Genomic DNA, 5,322 nt, shown 5'->3' with positions numbered 1-5,322 from the left:
GAAAAAAAAGAAAATAAATTATTGTCAGGTCAAAAACACACAAACCCAAGATATTCAATACAACTGTATGCTATATAGGCAAAAGGAACTACAAAAATGACCGCTTGTTTAGTGATAATGCAAAATGTCAACGAATTGGATTGAACCCTTACCTTTGCTTGTTTAGTGATAATGCAAAATGTGAACGAATTGGATTGAACCCTTACCTTTGCCAAACCAACTGAATGAAGTATTCTTTTAAAAATATGGGATAATTGCACCTGATTCCATACAATATAAACAACGATGAGCTAAAGATTTGAATGCAATCTCAAAAAAATTAATATTTTTGATAATAATAGTTTTAGAGTTTCATATTTAATAATATGTATATTCTAATCAAATGTTTTATATACAGTAAAAATGTATATAGATTCACACAGATATAAAATAAAATCTTTAATTATTTTATTTTTGTAAGCTTTTGTACATGTGAGTTTTAATTACATTATTTTTCTTCATATAAACACCTTCAAAGGTTATCTTATAAAATATATATTTATACAATGGAATACACCCACAGAATTATTATTTTCAGTTGTTCATTAATCCTAATGGTTTACTGTTATACAAGGTTACATATAAGCACCAGTTGAAGAGTGTATGTCTTTGTGTGTTGAAAGAAAAACAATATCCTGCGGCTTCCATGTTTCCTTCACATTTTACCTAAAGGCAAATCACAACAAAGTTAAAATAAAACTGTACCATAATTCTATGCATATTCATCAAAAACTATTTTAAACAAGTGTTGTTAAAGCTGAGAAATGATAAGGAGTTATAAAATGCAAGACTAGAAAGGTAAATTTGTCTCCCAATTATAGATAATAAATGTTTCAAAGACAGAGAAATAGAAAACCTTTCTTTCTATCAATACAAAATGTAGGATACATGAAATTGGTCATTAGAAGTACTGCTTACCATGCAGTGCAATGTGTAAATCACTGAAATAACATATCTTTATAAGCAATATATATATTTTTAGAAATTTCTCTGCCACATGCATCATCAATGTGATAGGATTTACTGAAAAGGTTTAGAAAATATGTAGAAGGAGTTAGCGATTTGCAAGTTAGAGATTCGTTTTGGTTTCATAAAGGATCTTTACATTGGATAATAACAAGGTGTCACCCTTGAATAAGAAGACTTAATGAATGTTGACATCCAAATTGTTCTGTAAATGAATTGAATGGCATTCAAAATAGTACCTAATTATTATTTAGATTGTGTTTATATTTCTAAACTCTTTTTGAGCCACAACAAATACTATAGAAAGTAAGTGAAATCCATTGTGATGGAAAATAGTAAATTATGGAAAAGCTAAATAGAATGATTCCTAGGGAGAGAAAGGGGAATGGCAAGAGAGAAAGCGAGAGGGGTAGGGGGACAGAGAAAGAGAGAACATCACAGAGAAAATATCAGTTAAAAAATGTGTATTAAAAAAAAAACTTGTTTTTTTTTGGAAATAAAACCCGAGTTTGTCCTACTTTACAATATATTACTTTTATTTATCCTTCAAAAGCTCCTAATGATCAGTGTTGGAGGAGGCCCCTCTTGTTAGTTGCCAGTTGCCTGGCTAGCTTAGACCCACAATATTCACAAAGAAACTGTATTAATTAAATCACTGTTTGTTTCATTATTTCTAGCTTCTTATTGGCTAACTCTTATTAACTTAACCTATTTCTATTGATCTGTATGTCGCCACCTGGATGTGGCTTACCAAGCAAAGGTCCCAGCATCTGTCTCTGGCACCTCCATGGCTTCTTTCTCACTCAGTCTTTCTCCTCCCATGCTATAGGCCAAGCCATTTTCTTTATTCATTAACCAATAAAAGCAACATATAGACAGAAGGACCTCCTAGACAAGATCAAAGCTAAGTTTTAAATAGCATGTTTTTATAAAAAAAAAAAAGTTCTCCTTTCAATGGGTCAAACTAAATTATCCAGTTTAATATATATATATATATATATATATATATAGTAATTTAGCGGGATCCCTGGAAGTAAGGAGTAGGAAATGGAGTATTATTTTCTGAGAGAAATTGTAATGATTTCTCATGTCAATATATTTTCCATTAAAAGGGAACATTTACTCTATTTTCTTTTGATATCTATATGAATAGGGAAATTAAAATACTTTTGCCAAAAATTATTTTTTTGTATTAAACCCTATTGTAGCTTAGTAATTGGTTCTTTGTACCTTGAAAATATTGATTTAATCCAGAATCTGCTGAGAACTTAGTTGAGTAGAATTCATTGATATACAGGGTAATGTTAAGGAAATCGGTGAACAAAAGGAAATAAAAAGTTATTGCAGGGCCTGGCTGGGGCCGGAGGATGTCAGGCCTGTGCTTGCATGCTCTCAGTAGGCTCTCGGCTCGGAGGAGACCGCTGGCATCCCTTGAGCCTTCTGGAAGTGGTTCCTGGAAAATAAAAATTAATTTTGTGGACCACAGTGTAATCCTCCTGGACAAGGAAGCTACTGCAAGGCTTGTATTTATTCTGTAAAATATGGAGTGAGCGCTGGAAAATGGAGAATCTGCTGAAATTAAGATCATCAAAGAAGCATACGAGAAGGCCTTTTTGTTTATCAGTAAAGGGCTGACTGAGCACGGATGAGCTAGAGCAGAAGACGCAAAGAACTACTATAAGCAAGAAATAGGACACGTGCTTAGAGGCATCAGTGCGTGGAAGCAGAGCCGGGGTCCATAGGCCCTGCATGGGAGTCTGCCAGACATATGCAACAGAAGATGAAAGAAATATTTCAGAATGTCCGCACCAGGCTAGAGATCTTAGACAAGGGCTTTGTCACATCTCTAGGGAATGACCTTCAGGATGTGCCCAAGTGATACCCAGAGTTCCATCCGAAAGATACCTGCAAGAAGTCCCCAGAGCCAGATTCCGTTAGTTCAGCTTCCCCAGTTTGTTGAAGTAGATGGGAGGGAGCATCTCTGGGGCAGGTACTACAGGTGCCAGGCCAGGTGCTGCACCTTCTGCTGGGCCCTTACCTTCGCCCAGCTGTCCTGCTAAAGCACCCCAACCTACAACCCCCAGGCTGCTGAGGGTTTCCTATGGAACAAACTCCGGGGAGTTCTAGTCAGTGCGAGAAGACTTCTATTGAAACTTTTTCCTAGCCTCCCCCTCTCGAGACCTTGGGGCTCAATGCAAACGAGCTGATTTTGATACCAAACAGAATGCAGATCATTTTTGTAAACCCTGAGGAAGAGGTTAGTGCTCCATCACACCCTGGGTACCTGCGCATCGTGAAATTCTTGCATTATTCTCTGGATACGGTTCTGAACAGCCCTCCTGGGTTTCTCCAGGTGTGTGACTGGTTGTACACCTAAGTTCCTGATAGGTCCTCAGTTCTGAGGTGCACCGCGGGAGCCCACATGTTTCCAGACACCATTACAAGCCTCAGGGTGCTTCTTAGGAGTCGTTCTGTCATCTGAGCTGCCAGAAGACGACGGAGAGCTGTTGGAGGATCTGTTGAGGCAGCTGTCTGATCTTCGGCTCCAGGCAAACTGGATTAGAGCAGAAGGAGAAGATGAATTCCAGATCCCTGGGAGAGCAAGACACCCCACTGAGCCACGGAAGGAAGCTTCTGGCACCAATATCAGGCAGTAGAGTTCTTCAGATCCTTCAATAGACCAAGGCAGCAAGGATACACACCATAAAGGAAAGCGTGGGAAAAAGACTAAAGATACTTCAAGTGAAAAAAGTTAATTTGAGTCAGATTGTGCCCTGTGAGCCAAGTTCAGAATAAACATCGAAAGAACTACCTGAATGGAGCTAGAAAGTGGCCCACAACATTCTTTCAGGTGGTTCCTGGGTGAGCCAGGGTTTAGTCAAAGGTGCTGAATTTACTGGCAAAGCAATCCAAAAAGGAGCTTCTAAACGCTGAGTGCGTATTCAACTAGAAGAAAAACCGGTGGAAGTGAGTCCAGTTGTCACCAGGGGCTTTACATAGCGAAGCAGGCAGGAGGAGCAGCAAAAGTCGGCCAGTTCCTGGTTGATGGCGTCTGCACTGTAGCAAATTGCCTTGGCAAAAAGCTCACTCCGTGTGTCAAGTAGCATGAAAGCACATTAGTTCCAGAATCTCGTAAGAGAGACAATGATGTGAAGTTCACTCTGGATGGTGCCATGTTTGTGGCAGAGAGTAGTGTTCAAGGATTTTCAACTGTTGGATAGGACTCGGAGTGTGTGCTAAGTGCATCGTCAGCAATGTGTCTGCAGAAACTGTACAAACGGTCAAATACAAGTATGGGCACAGTGCAGGAGAAGCTACACACAAAGTGGGGGACTCTGCTATCAACGTTGACCTCACTGCCTACAATATTGACAGCACCGGCATCAAAGCCATGGTGAAGAGAATGGTAAAGCAGACGGGGCACACACTCCTTGAGGACTACCGGATCATTAACAGCTCTCAGAAGGAAAGCCAGGGCGGTACAAGCATAGATGTGAGAGGAAACAGAAAAGCAGAAGGAGGAAGAGGACAAAGGAGCAAAGAAGAAAGATGGATAACAGGAGTTTTGGGAGTGACCTACACCAAAGCCTTAGCAGATGGAATGTGTGGAAGATAGCAGACGTGGATTCTCCACACAAGGAACAGTGGTATTCATTCCTACAAAATGACTGTCAGAAGTTGGGACCAGGTATCCACTCACAAGAAAAATAATCAGGATTCTTACATCTGGCCTCTAGAAATATGCAGTTTATAGTCTCAGTGAGTTTATTTTCCCTTAAATGTGGCTCAAATATCTTTTGCACTTAAAACAAAGCTTTTTTACAAAAAGCTATTGCATTTCTGTCCTACCCAACTGGGTCACCATTCCCAGTTACATGACAGCGGAGTTCACTTCGACTGCAGTGGTTCCCGGAACACCTTATACCACAATTTAATTAAGCTCGGTTGAGACAATCAAATCAATGTTGTCTTGGCAGTATCATGAGCAATAGATCACTCTCTTCAATATTCACTTTCACTGCTAGGTCCTCACACATACACTTTAGAAGTCAGTGTTTGCAGCCTGGATGATACACGCTTCACGAGTTCTCTCTGTCCCTCTCAGAACCATTGTCAGCAGGTAGAAAGCAGAAGCTGCATAGAAATTCCGGGGATTTAGAATGACCTCTGTCAGAGTTCTTCTGCCATGAAATATGTATTATTCGTAATGTTCAAACTCCTAAAAGCCTCAAGAAGTTTGACTTCATTTTATACTAGTAGATTGATGTCAGTATATCAGGTTTGGCTGTTATTCATTTTCATAATAGAAGAACAAAA

At 39.2% G+C, this 5,322-nt stretch overlaps 1 pseudogene; it reads left to right on the top strand.

Moving 5' to 3' along the window:
- Positions 1–2,546: 2,546 nt before the first annotated feature.
- LOC101986602 lies at positions 2,547–4,562 on the top strand (annotated as a pseudogene).
- The last annotated feature ends 760 nt before the right edge of the window (positions 4,563–5,322 follow it).

The sequence above is a fragment of the Microtus ochrogaster genome, linkage group LG7_11 (assembly GCF_000317375.1).
Source record: "Microtus ochrogaster isolate Prairie Vole_2 linkage group LG7_11, MicOch1.0, whole genome shotgun sequence".
Taxonomy (NCBI): Eukaryota; Metazoa; Chordata; class Mammalia; order Rodentia; family Cricetidae; genus Microtus; species Microtus ochrogaster.
This window is presented reverse-complemented; position numbering and strand designations above follow the sequence as displayed.